General features: G+C 37.9%; 1 protein-coding gene across 1 annotated transcript in view; it reads right to left on the bottom strand.

Moving 5' to 3' along the window:
• The window catches only part of LOC117342247, a 63,237-nt gene extending 44,003 nt beyond the window's left edge, over positions 1-19,234 (bottom strand). The window contains exon 1 of the mRNA XM_033904307.1: positions 19,172-19,234. The gene's annotated coding sequence lies outside the window, so the exon portion shown is untranslated. The remainder of the gene's footprint in view (positions 1-19,171) is intronic.
• Positions 19,235-20,531: the final 1,297 nt, after the last annotated feature.

Raw genomic sequence — 20,531 nt, 5'->3', positions numbered from 1 at the left:
ATTCTATTAACCAGTTCGGTAACAGAAAATTAAAAAGTAGAAGAATCCAATGTACTTTGTTTGATCAGTAAAATAACTGCTTACAATGTAGACACCAAAGCTTCGTTACGTTTTCGTTAATCTTATACGCGAGTTATATTTTTTTTGTTTCATAAGATATATTTTGATGGGAATGTAGAATCGTCGTGCAAATATTCAGAGCTTCGCATTAGAATTGGGGAATGAGGTTTTTTCCATCTTGTCAGGATTGTACAAAGGATTCACAAGACCTTTAGAGAAAAATGAGTGTTAGATACAGTAGAGCCAAGATGAATCAAACTGCATCATACAACGGTTTCGTCCTTCTAGGCAAAAAAAAAAAAAATAATAATAATAATAAAATAAAATAATGTAGATTCGGGATAGTTTCATAATTTTCAGGAATCCTGTTCATATTTCAATAAATGTATTCTAAACCAGGCAGTACGTGATTGGCCTGGTTTATGAGGTCAAACTAGTAACTAAATACTAATCATCATTCGGCATAAAATTTCATATTTGTAAATAATTGATTTATGCATTGAAATTGTCGAAACCATAATCAAATCATAAGAAAATCCCGTTCTGAGGTAATTATATTTTGGAATCTAATGTTACAATTGTTTAATATGGTAAAAACATCATGAATTAAAAATCGAGAGCATGTGGTCCTCTCATGTTATCCTCTCGCGTGATCCTCTCACGTGATCCTCACTAGCTGGGTGCCGAGGTAAACATTCTCATAACGAATATAGAGTGCTGCTACTACGACACTGTGTTGTACCCTAGAATATGATACTTTACTCCGTTGTGTCCCAGACTGTAAATGACTACGTGGTAGGTCAATACAAGACATGTCTGATGTAAGCTGTTAGCGCCGAAATGGCAGCTCCGGCTGTAAATGACTACGTGGTAGGTCAATACAAGACATGTCTGATGTAAGCTGTTAGCGCTGAAATGGCAGCTCCGACTTTAAATGACTACGTGGTAGATCAATACAAGACATGTCTGATGTAAGCTGTTAGCGTCGAAATGGCAGCTCCGGCTGTAAATGACTACGTGGTAGGTCAATACAAGACATGTCTGATGTAAGCTGTTAGCGCCGAAATGGCAGCTCCGGCTGTATGTTCCCTAGGAAGTTGAGAAAGAGATCGGCTGGTCCCAATAACCACGGATAATAATTTGTAAACCGCCTTCAGACGGCTATGTTTCTGTAATATAGCGGTATATAAAACAACAAATTACCAATCATCATATCATACGCAATCGGACTTATGCATTACATCTTTTTACCATTTCAACAATATAAAATATTTTTAACCATAAAAAAATCGAACAAGAATACCTAGAACACTAAGAAGAAACAAAATGGTATCGATTTAGGAACAAGAACAAAACCGGAGTTTTGGCGACCATTCATCGCTATATAAATGGTGGTATATAGAAAAACATACATAACCTAAGTATATATGTATATATATATATCATTCTTTCTTGCGTCCATTAACAAAGTCGCCATCTTCGCACTCACTTACAATCTATCATCATTCCATACAAAGTACATGCCACACAAAGAGCTTCCAATGTTGACGTGAATATCAGATATTTTAGAGAACCATATATGGCTGTTTTTCCTAACCCGTACTTCTACAAGTAAAATATGATCGTCTGAAATGCTTTCCTAACCCTAACCGTGTAAAGAGTTTGGACGCATTCCAGTCAATTGATCAAATTGATATTCTGTTAACGGTTCGTCGGTACAAAAATGGTCACGTGATCTAGAGATGATGCAATAACAGATAACGGGAAGCGGGAATGTGTCGATAATGATTCCAGTCATGTTGGATTTTTACTGACAAGAAAACAATTGCATCAGAATTGTACATACCGTCCTGAAGTCTACAAAGGACTTTTAAATGGAACCACGAGGTTTCGGGGAAGAACATTTTGTATGTAGTCTTATTGTTTGGACATGCAGTCTTTAAAACAGAATCGGCTGTTCGTTTCGCAAATTCGTGCCAATTTTTTCGTTTTTGTTTTTGTTTGATTTTTAGTTTCGTTCTGTTCTTGTGCTTTTTAAGTTAAATAAATATTATGAATAGCCATTGTTATTTACTAATTTGTATTTAAACGGAAACAAGCCTGTGTCTGATCTTTCCATGTATAGCAATACACGTTTGATAACACGTTCAAAATCAATTTCTAGGAAATTTGATTCTCACTGCCAAGACCGTTATCTATAAAGATTTCATAAGCCCCAGAACATATTCACTTTCTCACCAGTTCGAAGGGTCTCCATGAAACGGATAGCTATCACTAACCATAGTAATGTTGATACCAAAAGCCGGTCAATAGACTCATTATCGAGTTACCTTCGTGTCCATCAACATTGACCGCGCTTCGGACATCGACAGAAACGCTATGATCCGCGTCCGGACAGGATATGATAAGTCACTAAACAGCAACAGTGTCATATCTTATTACTGTAACGTGTAATCAACAAGCCAATATCCGCATGTTTATATTCGAAGGAATTGTAAATTATCTGAGCAAAGGTAATAAATTGGTAACTATAATCGAAAGACACGGGCACAAAGATATCAACTGAATGTCAAATAAACTATCGATGACGTTCAGCAAATCCCATTGGTTTACATCAGTTGATAAGAGTTTCACCCTTGGGAATACAGCCGAGAGCCACTTTATGCTGTTGATTAATCTGACACCAACTATCGCCCATAGGGGGCGTTACCGTCAAATTACAACCTTGAATGTCTGTCTGTGATATAGAGCGTGCACAGAAGATCTATTACTCAGGCTAATAGACTCCACGCCTTGGCTCTAACAACAAGGCGCCAAAGTGAGGCTCCCAAGGTTTCAGGAACACTTATATCTTCTCACATGTAGATCGTTCTTCACATGCACAGACAGAATTTCTAACAATTCTATCAAAATATTTCACCTTGCTTTTCGTTATTGATACGTACATCTTTCCCAGAGACTGTAATGGTTGATATTATAATTAGAATATTTAATACTTTTCAATTCAAAAAATAATAATTTTAACGCCAACTGATTTCTTTTCCTGGACAATCACATCTTACATAACGTCGGAGTACCGAAAGCATTTAATCAATTATGACGTCGCATCACACTGATTCTACTTAAATGACATGACTTGTAGAGGGCTCATAAAGATACCGTAAAACACCGAAACAGTCAGAAGGCTTTAAAAGATAATATGGCATGTCGGGAATAGATGACCGTTTCTGAACCCAGTCTTAAGTTTAGAACTGGTTTAGAAAAAAACTTAATAAAGAATTTATCATTTAAACACAAAATCTATTAAACGACAGGAACATGTATTAACACAAATAAAGATTTTCAAGGAGACCCATATAATTGGTCAAGGAGAATAAGACCAGATGTTCCAAAAGAGTAAGCGTCTTCTGCTTCATCGACGACAGCCGCCATACAAACTTGTTCGCAGGCATGTCATCTGCTTGTTTAGTCACAGTCTCAAAAAAGAGTCAGGGTGTAAGCATCAGGCTATAAAAAAGCACTTGAATATTGAATCAACTGGGGATGCAGAGGTGTTGCTATCTATAAATAGAAAATTAACAATTTGGAGATTCAAATTATCATACAACTTAGTTGTCAAACTGTCTCCATTGGTTACTCTGTAAGTGAAGCTCGAGGAGAGCGGCTGGGATTGAAGAGTGCGTTGTGTCCTTGATTCCAAGATCTACAGGGTATGTCCGATCGACATGGTCAATAAAGTATTTGGTATTTGGTCAATATACCTTATGGTGAAATTGAAGGATGTAAGATCTCTAATACCTGTTCTGATAAGCGCTTCAGCGTTTGAAAACGAAAATAGTACTGCCAACAGAGGGGCTCAGTTTGTTTTCATGGGTATGTCATAGTCTGTTGTAAGATCTTGTCACCGAATTTGACAAAAAAGATGTTGTCGGTAAGAAATTCAATCATCCTAAAAATTTTGATCTTCGGTGTAAGCATATTGGTATGTTTTACGAAATTGTATTGATATCTCCGTTGCCATTCTTAGAATAGAAAGCTATAATTACGAGACATTCCTTAAGTTTGGAATAAGGACAATTTGATGGAAAACAACGTTCTTTCTGAGCGGAGATTCAACAAAAGAGCTTGCATTTTATAAAAATCCAAATGTAGAGATGTGGAGGTGGCATATACCCCCCCCCCCCCATCCCACTGTTCAAATGAATGAAAATGTAGTATGCAGGGTACTTTAAACAGCGGGGACAACAGTGCGTACCACCTGCAATGTGGAAGTATTGTACCAAAGACACACAAAATAGTACCTTTCAATACAAATCTTAACTTAGATACGATAGAGCCCAACCTTCATTAAAGTGCGTCATACAGCTGTGATGCTAGGAACATAATACAGCTGTTTCGCCTTTCAAGACCCGTCAGTGATGTTAAGACCCTATAATGTGGATACCTTGGAGGCTACAGAGGAACTTTAAAATTAGGTCAAAGACCAAAAAACTGGATAGGTACACTAGGAGCAAAAGCCCGATAATATAATGAATTTTATAATTTTCAATATAAGATAATAAGAGCATCAAGAAAACAAGATATTAGTACCTTTGAGATTCAGATATGATAGAAACCATATCTAATATAACTTTATCATACAACTGATTCGTTGTTTTTTTATTTTGTTTTTGTTTTCATAATGTTCACAATCTTTTATCTTAAGTTTGTCAATTCTTATCTATGTCACTATTCAAATGAATCAAATCGTGAGATGCCTGTGTCAGGTATAAATATCGCTGTCCGGTTTAGAACCAAGTGTCCGGTTTAGAACCAAGTGTCCGGTTTAGAACAAGTGTCCGGTTTAGAACCAAGTGTCCGGTTTAGAACCAAGTGTCCGGTTTAGAACCAAGTGTCCGGTTTAGAACCAAGTGTCCGGTTTAGAACAAGTGTCCGGTTTAGAACCAAGTGTCCGGTTTAGAAGAAGTGACCGGTTTAGAACCAAGTGTCCGGTTTAGAACCAAGTGTCCGGTTTAGAACCAAGTGTCCGGTTTAGAACCAAGTGTCCGGTTTAGAACCAAGTGTCCGGTTTAGAACAAGTGTCCGGTTTAGAACCATGTGTCCGGTTTAGAAGAAGTGTCCGGTTTAGAACAAGTGTCCGGTTTAGAACCAAGTGTCCGGTTTAGAAGAAGTGACCGGTTTAGAACCAAGTGTCCGGTTTAGAACCAAGTGTCCGGTTTAGAACCAAGTGTCCGGTTTAGAACCAAGTGTCCGGTTTAGAACCAAGTGTCCGGTTTAGAACAAGTGTCCGGTTTAGTAGAAGTGTCCGGTTTAGAAGAAGTGTCCGGTTTAGAACCAAGTGTCCGGTTTAGAACCAAGTGTCCGGTTTAGAACAAGTGTCCGGTTTAGAACCAAGTGTCCGGTTTAGAAGAAGTGTCCGGTTTAGAACCAAGTGTCCGGTTTAGAACCAAGTGTCCGGTTTAGAACCAAGTGTCCGGTTTAGTAGAAGTGTCCGGTTTAGAAGAAGTGTCCGGTTTAGAACCAAGTGTCCGGTTTAGAACCAAGTGTCCGGTTTAGAACCAAGTGTCCGGTTTAGTAGAAGTGTCCGGTTTAGAACCAAGTGTCCGGTTTAGTAGAAGTGTCCGGTTTAGAACAAGTGTCCGGTTTAGAACCAAGTGTCCGGTTTAGAAGAAGTGTCCGGTTTAGAACCAAGTGTCCGGTTTAGAACCAAGTGTCCGGTTTAGAACCAAGTGTCCGGTTTAGAAGAAGTGTCCGGTTTAGAACCAAGTGTCCGGTTTAGAACCAAGTGTCCGGTTTAGAAGAAGTGTCCGGTTTAGAACCAAGTGTCCGGTTTAGAACCAAGTGTCCGGTTTAGAAGAAGTGTCCGGTTTAGAACCAAGTGTCCGGTTTAGAACCAAGTGTCCGGTTTAGAACAAGTGTCCGGTTTAGAAGAAGTGTCCGGTTTAGGAGAAGTGTCCGGTTTAGAAGAAGTGTCCGGTTTAGAACAAGTGTCCGGTTTAGAACCAAGTGTCCGGTTTAGAACCAAGTGTCCGGTTTAGAACAAGTGTCCGGTTTAGAACCAAGTGTCCGGTTTAGAACCAAGTGTCCGGTTTAGAACCAAGTGTCCGGTTTAGAACCAAGTGTCCGGTTTAGAACCAAGTGTCCGGTTTAGTAGAAGTGTCCGGTTTAGAAGAAGTGTCCGGTTTAGAACCAAGTGTCCGGTTTAGAACCAAGTGTCCGGTTTAGAACCAAGTGTCCGGTTTAGAACCAAGTGTCCGGTTTAGAACCAAGTGTCCGGTTTAGAACAAGTGTCCGGTTTAGAACCAAGTGTCCGGTTTAGAACCAAGTGTCCGGTTTAGAACCAAGTGTCCGGTTTAGAACCAAGTGTCCGGTTTAGAACCAAGTGTCCGGTTTAGAACCAAGTGTCCGGTTTAGAACAAGTGTCCGGTTTAGAAGAAGTGTCCGGTTTAGAACAAGTGTCCGGTTTAGAACAAGTGTCCGGTTTAGAACAAGTGTCCGGTTTAGAACCAAGTGTCCGGTTTAGAACCAAGTGTCCGGTTTAGAACAAGTGTCCGGTTTAGAACAAGTGTCCGGTTTAGAACCAAGTGTCCGGTTTAGAAGAAGTGTCCGGTTTAGAACAAGTGTCCGGTTTAGAACAAGTGTCCGGTTTAGAACCAAGTGTCCGGTTTAGAACCAAGTGTCCGGTTTAGAAGAAGTGTCCGGTTTAGAAGAAGTGTCCGGTTTAGAAGAAGTGTCCGGTTTAGAACCAAGTGTCCGGTTTAGAACAAGTGTCCGGTTTAGAACCAAGTGTCCGGTTTAGAACAAGTGTCCGGTTTAGTAGAAGTGTCCGGTTTAGAACCAAGTGTCCGGTTTAGAACCAAGTGTCCGGTTTAGAAGAAGTGTCCGGTTTAGTAGAAGTGACCGGTTTAGAACCAAGTGTCCGGTTTAGAACCAAGTGTCCGGTTTAGAACCAAGTGTCCGGTTTAGAACCAAGTGACCGGTTTAGAAGAAGTGTCCGGTTTAGAACCAAGTGTCCGGTTTAGTAGAAGTGTCCGGTTTAGAACCAAGTGTCCGGTTTAGAAGAAGTGTCCGGTTTAGAACCAAGTGTCCGGTTTAGAACCAAGTGTCCGGTTTAGAACCAAGTGACCGGTTTAGAACAAGTGTCCGGTTTAGAACCAAGTGTCCGGTTTAGAACCAAGTGTCCGGTTTAGTAGAAGTGTCCGGTTTAGAACCAAGTGTCCGGTTTAGAACCAAGTGACCGGTTTAGAACAAGTGTCCGGTTTAGAACCAAGTGTCCGGTTTAGTAGAAGTGTCCGGTTTAGAACCAAGTGTCCGGTTTAGAACCAAGTGTCCGGTTTAGAACCAAGTGTCCGGTTTAGAACCAAGTGTCCGGTTTAGAAGAAGTGTCCGGTTTAGAACAAGTGTCCGGTTTAGAACCAAGTGTCCGGTTTAGAAGAAGTGTCCGGTTTAGAACCAAGTGTCCGGTTTAGAACCAAGTGTCCGGTTTAGAACAAGTGTCCGGTTTAGAACCAAGTGTCCGGTTTAGTAGAAGTGTCCGGTTTAGAACCAAGTGTCCGGTTTAGAACCAAGTGTCCGGTTTAGAACCAAGTGTCCGGTTTAGAACCAAGTGTCCGGTTTAGAACCAAGTGTCCGGTTTAGAAGAAGTGTCCGGTTTAGAACAAGTGTCCGGTTTAGAACCAAGTGTCCGGTTTAGAACCAAGTGTCCGGTTTAGAACCAAGTGTCCGGTTTAGAACAAGTGTCCGGTTTAGAACAAGTGTCCGGTTTAGAAGAAGTGTCCGGTTTAGAAGAAGTGTCCGGTTTAGAACCAAGTGTCCGGTTTAGAACCAAGTGTCCGGTTTAGAACCAAGTGTCCGGTTTAGAACCAAGTGTCCGGTTTAGAACCAAGTGTCCGGTTTAGAAGAAGTGTCCGGTTTAGAACCAAGTGTCCGGTTTAGAACAAGTGTCCGGTTTAGAACCAAGTGTCCGGTTTAGAAGAAGTGTCCGGTTTAGTAGAAGTGTCCGGTTTAGAACCAAGTGTCCGGTTTAGAACAAGTGTCCGGTTTAGAACCAAGTGTCCGGTTTAGAAGAAGTGTCCGGTTTAGAACCAAGTGTCCGGTTTAGAACCAAGTGTCCGGTTTAGAACCAAGTGTCCGGTTTAGAACCAAGTGTCCGGTTTAGAACCAAGTGTCCGGTTTAGAACCAAGTGTCCGGTTTAGAAGAAGTGTCCGGTTTAGAACCAAGTGTCCGGTTTAGAACCAAGTGTCCGGTTTAGAACAAGTGTCCGGTTTAGAAGAAGTGTCCGGTTTAGAAGAAGTGTCCGGTTTAGAACCAAGTGTCCGGTTTAGAACCAAGTGTCCGGTTTAGAACCAAGTGTCCGGTTTAGAACCAAGTGTCCGGTTTAGAACCAAGTGTCCGGTTTAGAAGAAGTGTCCGGTTTAGTAGAAGTGTCCGGTTTAGAACCAAGTGTCCGGTTTAGAACCAAGTGTCCGGTTTAGAACAAGTGTCCGGTTTAGAACAAGTGTCCGGTTTAGAACCAAGTGTCCGGTTTAGAACCAAGTGTCCGGTTTAGAACAAGTGTCCGGTTTAGAACCAAGTGTCCGGTTTAGAACCAAGTGTCCGGTTTAGAACAAGTGTCCGGTTTAGAACCAAGTGTCCGGTTTAGAAGAAGTGTCCGGTTTAGTAGAAGTGTCCGGTTTAGAACCAAGTGTCCGGTTTAGAACCAAGTGTCCGGTTTAGAACCAAGTGTCCGGTTTAGAACAAGTGTCCGGTTTAGAACCAAGTGTCCGGTTTAGAACAAGTGTCCGGTTTAGAACCAAGTGTCCGGTTTAGAAGAAGTGTCCGGTTTAGAACAAGTGTCCGGTTTAGAACCAAGTGTCCGGTTTAGAACCAAGTGTCCGGTTTAGAACCAAGTGTCCGGTTTAGAAGAAGTGTCCGGTTTAGAAGAAGTGTCCGGTTTAGAACCAAGTGTCCGGTTTAGAACCAAGTGTCCGGTTTAGAACCAAGTGTCCGGTTTAGAACCAAGTGTCCGGTTTAGAAGAAGTGTCCGGTTTAGAACCAAGTGTCCGGTTTAGAACAAGTGTCCGGTTTAGAACCAAGTGTCCGGTTTAGAAGAAGTGTCCGGTTTAGAAGAAGTGTCCGGTTTAGAACCAAGTGTCCGGTTTAGAACCAAGTGTCCGGTTTAGAACCAAGTGTCCGGTTTAGAACCAAGTGTCCGGTTTAGAACCAAGTGTCCGGTTTAGAAGAAGTGTCCGGTTTAGAAGAAGTGTCCGGTTTAGTAGAAGTGTCCGGTTTAGAACCAAGTGTCCGGTTTAGAACCAAGTGTCCGGTTTAGTAGAAGTGTCCGGTTTAGAAGAAGTGTCCGGTTTAGAACCAAGTGTCCGGTTTAGAACCAAGTGTCCGGTTTAGAACCAAGTGTCCGGTTTAGAAGAAGTGTCCGGTTTAGAACCAAGTGTCCGGTTTAGAACCAAGTGTCCGGTTTAGAACCAAGTGTCCGGTTTAGTAGAAGTGTCCGGTTTAGAAGAAGTGTCCGGTTTAGAACCAAGTGTCCGGTTTAGTAGAAGTGTCCGGTTTAGAAGAAGTGTCCGGTTTAGAAGAAGTGTCCGGTTTAGAACCAAGTGTCCGGTTTAGTAGAAGTGTCCGGTTTAGAAGAAGTGTCCGGTTTAGAACCAAGTGTCCGGTTTAGAACCAAGTGTCCGGTTTAGAACCAAGTGTCCGGTTTAGAACCAAGTGTCCGGTTTAGAACCAAGTGTCCGGTTTAGAAGAAGTGTCCGGTTTAGAACCAAGTGTCCGGTTTAGAACCAAGTGTCCGGTTTAGAACCAAGTGTCCGGTTTAGAACCAAGTGTCCGGTTTAGAACCAAGTGTCCGGTTTAGAACAAGTGTCCGGTTTAGAACCAAGTGTCCGGTTTAGAACCAAGTGTCCGGTTTAGAACAAGTGTCCGGTTTAGAACAAGTGTCCGGTTTAGAACCAAGTGTCCGGTTTAGAACCAAGTGTCCGGTTTAGAACCAAGTGTCCGGTTTAGAACAAGTGTCCGGTTTAGTAGAAGTGTCCGGTTTAGAAGAAGTGTCCGGTTTAGAACCAAGTGTCCGGTTTAGAACCAAGTGTCCGGTTTAGAACAAGTGTCCGGTTTAGAACCAAGTGTCCGGTTTAGAAGAAGTGTCCGGTTTAGAACAAGTGTCCGGTTTAGAACCAAGTGTCCGGTTTAGAAGAAGTGTCCGGTTTAGAACCAAGTGTCCGGTTTAGAACCAAGTGTCCGGTTTAGAACAAGTGTCCGGTTTAGAACCAAGTGTCCGGTTTAGAAGAAGTGTCCGGTTTAGAACCAAGTGTCCGGTTTAGAACCAAGTGTCCGGTTTAGAACCAAGTGTCCGGTTTAGAACCAAGTGTCCGGTTTAGAACCAAGTGTCCGGTTTAGAACAAGTGTCCGGTTTAGAACCAAGTGTCCGGTTTAGAACCAAGTGTCCGGTTTAGAACCAAGTGTCCGGTTTAGAACCAAGTGACCGGTTCATTTAAAGGTGTGTGACCGATTGACCTGATGTAAATTGCATTAACACGGTGTAATCTACTCAATAGAATAATAAAATGTTTTACACCTTCCGCTCCGAGGTGGGCCATCATGTATTTGATCAATAACATTTCAGTAGCTGCTGTACACATACAGTTCTGTTCCAACATGCCGTCTTTATCATATATAGTGATAGCGTTATCCCAATATGCCATCCTGATATAATGTAGTTCCTCCGAAATACACGATGTTGTAGCCAGCTTCAGATAGAACGCGACTCCCTTGTGTTCCGATACATAGCTAATAAACAGCAATAGACGATATTGGTTTGACTTTACATATGATTCCATTCTTATAGAAAACAGCAGGCTACATCTTATAGTTACATGCCATCACTCTTCCCAACCAACCGCATATTACATCCAGATTTTGACTTTTTGTTTCCTATATTGAGATGCCTCTTATGATCAACGCTTCCCTTTAGCATCACTGACAAACACTGGTATGACAAAATAGCTGCATGATGCAGTGTAATAATTGGGTGTTTAACTATAACATTGTTTTGAAAGATATTTATACTTTGTTTGTCCTTAGTGACAATAACGGGTTTGTTTAAACGCTGGTATTCTCTTGTTTTTGGTCAATTATCTTAATTGCTGTTAGTTATATGTGAAATTATATCTCATATTTCATTTTGATTCCTTTAGGGACAAAGTTCAATGTCTGTGTGACTGAGAATTGTATCTTTTCGCAAACAAATTCTAGCTCTAGCCTCATATAGGTTTAATTTTCGATATAAAGCAAATTCCAGGAATGGAAAAGTCATTACTTATATAAATAAGCACGTCAATCAACAGCGCACATGTAAATAACTATGAAAACCATAACCATTACCGGACAATTTTCTGATATATTCCACAATAATAAAACCATTTTCGTCAGATCAGAGTCGGATTTCTGATTTCGGAATGACGGGAACACTTCGAAGATTTATATTACTGTCCTACATATTCGATTAGACTATGAATCTGTGTGGCTTGTCCGTTTGAAAAGTGATGTTTGAGTGCATGCCTATTCCACAATAGTTCACGATTATTAAAGACCTTTTACTAAGACAAATCGGCATAATGTTTTTCTAGATTGTTTGTGTCACAAATAAATTGATACATCACTCTCATCGGTAGGATTGTTAGTAAGGTGAGTTGTTCGAATCTGTTAACCAATTTGTTTGGAAAAGAGACGTTTTACCATTTTACACCCATCTCTTTCTCTATATTACACCAAACACTCTACCAAGACATTTTTAAAGTGAACAGAAGAAATGAAAAACAAGGATAACATTCTGACAGCTACTGGCCAATTTCGTTCCTTTGAACCTTTCAGTACATGTCGTCCCTGTAGTATCAAAAACTATCGTGCCATGTACGCTTCGTGATAATGGGTTGTTTCACAATGACAATTACAAACATTTCTTATATGTCATTTGAAATGTATCGTAATAAAAATGGCAGAGAAAAAAGAAGACTTTCTTGAAATGATTTACTTCTGAAATATTAGAATGAATCACAGAAGAAATATTAGCTTCATAAGTGTGGCTCATCTTGTTCGTCTGTTTTGAAGGTAAGCTTAATATATTTACCAACAGAATAGTGTTAATATGCTGATGTTATCATTATTATAAGTAATTATAAAATGATGAACATTCCTGAACTGCCAATGTCATTAGATATTTCAGTACACTCACTAAACACATTGATTAATATGAAAAATATGTAAACAGCCATATACGATCCTGTTTTTGTTCGCTTAATTGTATTGTTTATATGTCACCGTGGATAGGAAAGGAATTTAATTTGAATTTCCAAAGCATGCAAACCCGACATTACGCGTGCTAATGCAAGACTTTGCACTTGAATATGATAATTGTTTGGTATAGACGTATTGCACTATTACCAATCATAGGCTTGAATTGGGTATGCCTTTCTTTTTTCTCTCATTTACAAGTTAATATACAATAAAAAACACTGTAGTGGAGATTTTATTCTTTGTCTTTTTTCTCCTTTTTCTTTGGCTCCAGAGTAAGCCATCATTTGTTGACTGGTTGTAGGAACTCAAATATGTCCAAGATCACACATTTTACTCAACAGTTCCGGAGTATTCAAATACAATGACGGCTTTCTGTCCACCCAGTCTTTCAATATGAACATAGCCTGTTTTGACAATAGTTCCAAATTACATTGTAATTATTTTCGTGAGACTCTTTTGCTCTATATCAAATACTAACACCCTGTGAAAAAACGATTTGATTGAAATACAACCAAAACATTCACTTCTTCAGGATTTTGGAATAGACAGGTTACGCTATCAATAATGATAAAAACAAGGCCACACTGAAGTTCCAATGAAACATCAATATCCAATATCGACGGCAAAATAACAAAGAAAGCCGATATAATAAAGAAACCATGATTCAAACTAAAGTTTAAAAAAAAACCATATGACCCGGAAGAGTAAGCGTCTTCTGCTTCCTCCACGACCTTCGCCATGTAAATCTAGGTCACGGCGACATCCGCCATACATATCTAGGTCAAATCCGGGTTACAATCTCAAATGAGGGTAAGGGTGGTGACAATGAACCAGTAGCCATATCAACAAGCCTCAAACATGCCTGTCTTTATATCGCACATGCATAAGGAAATGAAATATTTCCTAATGAGGTCATGATACAAAATGTAAACAAATGATAGTTATATTCTAAGAAAGACGCAGAATTTTGGGAAAAGTTAGGATAACATGATCGAGGTTGTTCTGTATGTAAATATAATTGTATATATAAACCATAAACTTGTCCTCGCTTTTTGTAAGAATGTATTTGAAGACATTTTACTGGTAACAAAGACACGTTTGCAGTACCGTGATCACAAATCACTTCTCTTACATTTGAATCTGAATGCACGTTCTATATTTCTAGTTTCCTGAAATCCTGAAATAGCAGTGTATTGATGTCCACCCCCACGTATCCCAGCCAAGAAAGCCGGGCCACCTATCATTGATGACATTTAACGATGTAACATGGAAGCTGGGTGAATTCGTACTTAAAAACCTCTTACAAACGGAAGTAAAACTAATAAAAGGAACAGTGATAGAAACTATTGATGTGCGACAATGTCTATCCTCATGGCAATGTTTTATCGTTAGGGGAGCAGTAACGATGTTATGACGGTATAACAGGACATGCTCAGTGTCCTAAAGACATGGCTCCCCACCTCATGTGGATAATTAACATTTATTCCATTGTAAAATGGAATAAAATTTGTGCATCATTAAAAAGATCTTCCTGATTTCCCAGGCTTCTTAACACTATGTATAGCTGATCGTAAATACATGCATATCTATAGCGAATAAACAATAGAATGTTACCGATATGTAAAACAACAGGAAGGAACAAGCGCGATCTACCATCGCAAAAACGCCACTGTTCTTGAAATCATGCAATTATTTTGTAACGATTAAAAAAGATTGAATCTTTTGGTATATGGAAGAAGCAAATTAAGTAAGAAGTAAAAAAAACAGATTAATTAAGTCATGTGTGAACGCAGGTCATTAAGTTGGAGGATTACCTGATGTGTCGACATGTTAGCATGTATATGTCATAATTAAATAATGCATTATGAAAATAAGTCTTGGATTGCTGAGTATAAGTGTTAAAGTCATTGCTATGTCATTAATCAAGGATTTTAAAGAAAATAGTCTAAATTATCGAAACAGCATTTACCAAAACATGTATATTTGACTTCCTCAATATTCTGTAAGAGCTATAGAAAAAGTCTTGAATTAGAAATCAATATTTATTTTTTGATAAATATCTCTTTTATCATTAAAACATTATAACATATTTAATGTAGATATAGGTATAGCTATACATGTGTAGTATATACCTCTGTCTCTCTTAAACTGACATTTGATTTGAACTTTACAAGCCATTAGGGGCTACGTCACGTGACAAATTCACTGCGTATCTACACCTGCTGCTGGCTTGGCTGACGCTGAGAAAGGTTTTGTTTAGGTTGCAGTAGGATGTTTCATTTATCTATTTTTCTTTCTCTTTTTTTTTTTTTTTTTTAATTTATCATTGTTACATCGTTATCACATGTAAGAAAAAAATCTGACTGAAAAAGAAGAAAAAAGAAGATCTCAATAGTTAAGACAACATTAGTTATGAATACTTTCATTACAAACTCTGGCCTCAAGTAAATATAATTATCATCTCACTTAAGATTTGTATAAAGTACACTTAAAGAAAATTCTGCCTTAACCAAAATAAAACAATTAAAAGAGCATTGTATCTAACCAGGCCAAAACAGTGAGCAATCCGTAATACATCCGCAAATGAAATGATTACGTTTGATCTTGTGAAATATTCAGTCTTTGCTGAAAAATCCACAGAAGCCCGACAAGATAAAATTATTATGCGTGATTGATGTGTATCATTCATTAACACTGGATTAAGAGGGCGAAATAAAGCCAACACAAACAAAATAGTGGGGTATATCAGTTAAAGCATGAAAATGAATATTACCTTTTCTACCCATTCGTGTTCCAGGCTGAGTATAAAGCAATTCATGTCATTGTTAACAGCGATGAAAACAACTCAGGTGTCGTTACAAATTGTTATTTTAATGAGCTGCTTTTTAGACAGTCATTAAACCGTCATGATTCTTTAACTTAAGGCAACCACACGCAGGTAGATATGGATTCATATGAGCAATTCAAGGGGAAAATTTACATCTGGCAATGTTTCTTTCCATGTTGTAAAAATTGTGTATCTAGAGATTCTAATCACAGATGTTTCATATTGACAGTATGATAGAATTTGGCAACCAATTACGAAAACTTAGGGAGCTGGAATCTGCGCGCGTGAGGATGTCATCGAGACACTTCATGTCAATTTCGGTGCGAGGTCGGCGCGAGACTGTCAAAACCGATGACAGGAGAGGCTCCAATTGTGTCTAAATTTACGGACGACAAATGAAATTTTCGAAAATGTCGCTATCTATCAGAAGTATATTTCTCATCAATAGATACACTTAGAGAGGTGCTCGACGGGATTTTCTAATGTTTTATCAAATATAGATTTTAATTAAGTCTTTTAAACTAAATCACTTATCTAAATATAGTCATTTTGTTTTTTCATTAAGAGAATTTTTAATACCTATTTTAGATAAAATATGATCTAAAATTAACAATAAGATATTTTTCATGACAACGAAAAGCATTAACTCCCCGTAGCGAGCCTCATTAGATAAATTCATTGGTAAAGGTCATTAGAAGGTCATTAGACACAAACGTTTTACACTGTCACGGAATCTTCTCCTCTCGGGTGATTGGTAGACATCTTGTGTGATGAATCATGGTTAAACCTGACATCAGTTTGAAATGGGCGCGTGATGTGAGAAACCCGATCTAGTTTGTCTCCCCGATCTTAATTCTAATCAGGAATCATGAGGACATCCGAGGGATTATACTGTCAATATTAGTCGGTGGTCATTTTCCTACAAAATGTAATATCAAAAAGACAAAACTGTTGTGATAATCTATGTATGGAAACTATCCTAATCTACCTTTGTCTGTGGCGATAAAACATGCATGGTACTTTTCTGAAAGGATAAGCATTTCCTGCAATGTATGTGATAACTGTCACAGTCGTTCCCGCCGAACCCAAAAAAGAATAGAAATTACTTATTTTGGAAACTATAAGCGTAAATATTAATCGAATGGTTATATATGTCTGGAAGCCGACATATTTGGTGTTGTTGACTACATGTTAAAAGAATTGTACAATGTACTAATGTTTCGAGGCTTTTGTCATCTGTATAATTATAACAGAAAGGCGTTACTGGAGGTGAAAAGAAGAAAGGCGTACTTGCCGTTCCGTAGTATCTTGTTTTGCATAATGTTTCATAATGCTCAAAGTATATACTTTTGTTTTTGACTCATTTATGGTATTGACTTTGAGTTCCGAACCTGTTTTTCCTGTATACAATTTATCTTCTCTTATTGTTATGCTGTTAATATCAATACATTTTGACATTTATTTGTTTCCGAATATGTTAAATATCTAAATATATCGATACATTTTCAAATGATATTTTAGTGGATGGTTTAGATTTTAGTACAACAGAATTAGAGCCCATGGCTTTTTCTTGTGTGCCGACCCTCTAGGTTCTGTGAGATTCTAAATTGAACAATGTGATACTCCTACCGGCGTATACGTTGATTAACATCTAAATCCTTTTCAAATACCGGTATGATATTCAGTCAGATAACTGATGCCCTACCATAATGTCAAATTAAATGATTTTGTATATGAAAGTTAAAATTTCGTTGAATCCTACGGAAAAATTGACCTTTTGACGATAGCGTGCAGTATAAAAATTGTTTTTATGTTTAAAAAAATTAAATTGATGGTAGTTGTGATAGTGAGCATGTTAAAATGTTAACATTTTATAGGCATGATTCATTTGTTCTCAGAGTCTGGTTGCACGATTGTGGCTATTTTCAATGACCATATCAAATCTGCTAGCCTTCCATCAGTTATCATTTACATAAAACATCAACACAGTATTTTTTTTGATATGTTGTTAGTTCTGCCAACGAAAAAAATATTTATCACTAGTGAAAAATATCATATTTATCACTAGTGAAAAATATCATATTTATCACTAGTGAAAAATATCACTTTTGCTGATTTGACCAATCAAATTAATTATTAGAAAATACCAAAAATAATTGACCAATCAGAAAGCCCGACATATATCTCAGCACCTGGACAGGGGAAACTACTTTTTTGTTTACAAATTATCGCTGTAGTCCTAGTTAGCATACGGGGAAGGGTTTTCGTTGATAAAAAATGTAATAAACAGAATATCTAACAGTGTCTTATTGTCTTATTGTCACACTCGTGTGGCTAATATTTTGATATTTTTCACTCGTGCTGCGCACTCGTGAAAAATATCAAAATATTAGCCCCACTCGTGAAATATATTTGGTATTACTGAAGACACTGTTAGATATCCTCTATATATCCTATATAATCAACGTTCTATAAAGCTCTATAATGTATATTTACTCATTAGACGACACGAAATATCATTGTTACAAAAAAATTGTATTGTACTTGTTAACTTCAACTCAATTTTGCCTTAAAGATCGACTCAACTTTTCTGATGCTTGAGATAAATCAGTTAAACAGATACACAATCTATCTCACCAAGAATAAACATCCAATTTAGAATTCAATGACGCGTTCAGATATTCCAAATATCCTTTAATGACAGCCAAAGACAAATATGTAAAATTCAAGTCAGAATGTTAGAATGATATATATTTATTTTGTAAGCACACATGATTGAACCACAAATATAAGTTTATCAGCAAAGGATGAAACGTTTAACATTTAAAAAAAAAAACATCTGGAAGGCTCGCCGACGGGCACACACCCAGGACATTATCATGGTTTGACCCAGATTTGTATGGCAACTATCGTTGAAGAAGCAGAAGACGCTTTCACTTCTGGAACATTTGGTTCTCTTCTCCTGGTACTATCATGTATGTGAAAATAATTCTTTTTAACAGTATCTGCTCTTGTTTTGATAAAATTGTCATTTCCACAACATGCTGATAACCTGTTGTCGTTTTTTTTAGACATCATCATATGACATGTTGGTGTGAACTAGTAAATGGATGCAGCTTTCTTACACACGTTATATAAAATAGATCTTTAACGCAATCGATGTTACTTCGTTCAAAATCAAGTTCATTCATCGAGCAATGTGATCAACCAATGGGGTCACCCAATATCCGATGCGAAGTCAGTTTTAAAGCGTCAAAGATCAAAATTCATCACTGAGTGTTCATTTTCATAAATCATGTTAGATACAAAGACGCTTGCCCCTTTTGAACACCCGGGCACATTCTCCCTCTACCTTACCTTATCCATGTATATCTATCATTTGAGCATATCCTTCCCTTATCGATTTTGCGCGACAATGGCATATTCGGTTAAAGTTCGATGTCCGCTTGTTCGTTTTGGAGTGAAAATGACAGCTAAGTTGAGGTATTGCTTTTGTTTTGATATTTTTGATATCTTCGAAGATAGAGCCCCCCACCCTTTTTTTTTTAAAAGCCCATCAAACAAACACATTGGCGGACTGACATACATACCGGGGTATAGCAAATTAAAATTGAGGGAAAATCTTGAAATATGATTTATTTACTGGGCAAATAAAACCGACAGCATTTAGTAGCTTATTTAATCGAATATGTCTAAAAAATTAAATGAATAGGTTATGAATAGGCTACACTTAATAAAGGAAAATTTATCAATTAGCGATGTTTTCTAAATTGCTAACTTTACAACCGTTTCTATGACTTTTGACATGCACTAAACTATGATCATGTTTTGTAATTTCAATTTCAACATATTTTATTGACACAGATGAAATTTTGTCAATAGGATTGGACAGCAGGCATTGCCTATATTAGCCCTCTCCTTATATAACAGGTGGTAATTAGAACATATTGCTAGCTATTTTAGCTTAATGAGACTTTATAAAAAGTAGGTAGACTTACCGCGGAGAAGGGTTACAGATGCTGACTCCGGCTCGACTTCAGTCCTGACAACCTGGCAACGGCGAGATGGTTAGTGTGCGCGTGTGTGGTGTAATGTTTAAAATGACATCGGAAATTGACAGTTTATTCAGTTATGAAGCCAATAAAAATGTTTTCGTCGCGATTATCAGATCAGAATAAGAACTACACCAGCAGAAATGTCGCTTAAATTGACTAAATTACTTTCCAAGTTCCAATTACTCGGTGTAAATTATAACTATTGGACGATCAATTTAGTAGTTTGACGTATCGGCATCGAGATAACTTTCTATTTTTATCACTTTAATAAGTCACATCGACATTGTCATTAAGAGTTATTTTCTCTCGTGTTTCGGCGAAACACTAGATGGAATTGTTCTATTATATATACTCAGAGGTAGTGTATCAAATGATAAGATATTGTGATGGAATAAAAACATGTTCATTGTGACGACATGATGTTAGGCATTCCAATAAGGTCGTTTGCTAACAATTTGTCGGGAGAAGCGTTTTTATCAGTTAATAACAGAATGGACCAATTATTTACTACCATCTCATGTTATGAACTCAAGCTATTGTTAACTCTGTTGCTGCTTGAGGATAAAATGTCTTATCGTCTTAACTCGTAACATCCTACTTATTTGTGGTATATACACATGCAATATGTCTTGAGGTTAATTTGACCTGTAAAAATATTGACCTGCAATCGACCTGAAAATGACATAAGAATGAGGCCAATGTCATATGAAAAAATCTCCGTGTCAAATTTTGGTCAATTCCAGGTCAAGGTCAGGACAATTTCTTGATATGAATTGACTATTTTGCTCTTTTCATGAAGTTGACCTTGAATATGGCTTGAATGGACATGAAGAAACACTGTCTATGTACGAAAGTTGTCGTCTATGCAATGTTTATGTTATATTTTGTTGTCCCTACATGACATATACATAAATACAGGAAACGATGCAAATGTTGCATTGTACAATATCGTTTTGTTATTGCTTTATGTACATTGTATTATCCACAACCAACCAACTGATTGGCCAGTATGTTATGAAGTAAGAAAATAGATATGTAGCCTGATAGGTAACTATCAATAAGAAATGTTGATATAAATTTCCTAAGTCCGATTGATTTTTTTTTTCAAAAGTTCAGGAAATAATAATCAAAAGGTAAACATTTAAAATTTTTGAGAATTTTTACTGCGAAATTCACCCATTTTCAAAATGGCTACCCTGGAGAAAATTTGAGCTGAAGGACCTAATTTTTTAAATTTTATTGGGTGTTATATGAGACCCAAACTTTTGTTATAAACCATAATTGTCATATTGAATTCAAGAAT

This window comes from Pecten maximus, chromosome 14, assembly GCF_902652985.1.
Source record: "Pecten maximus chromosome 14, xPecMax1.1, whole genome shotgun sequence".
In the NCBI taxonomy this organism is placed as follows: domain Eukaryota; kingdom Metazoa; phylum Mollusca; class Bivalvia; order Pectinida; family Pectinidae; genus Pecten; species Pecten maximus.
This window is presented reverse-complemented; position numbering and strand designations above follow the sequence as displayed.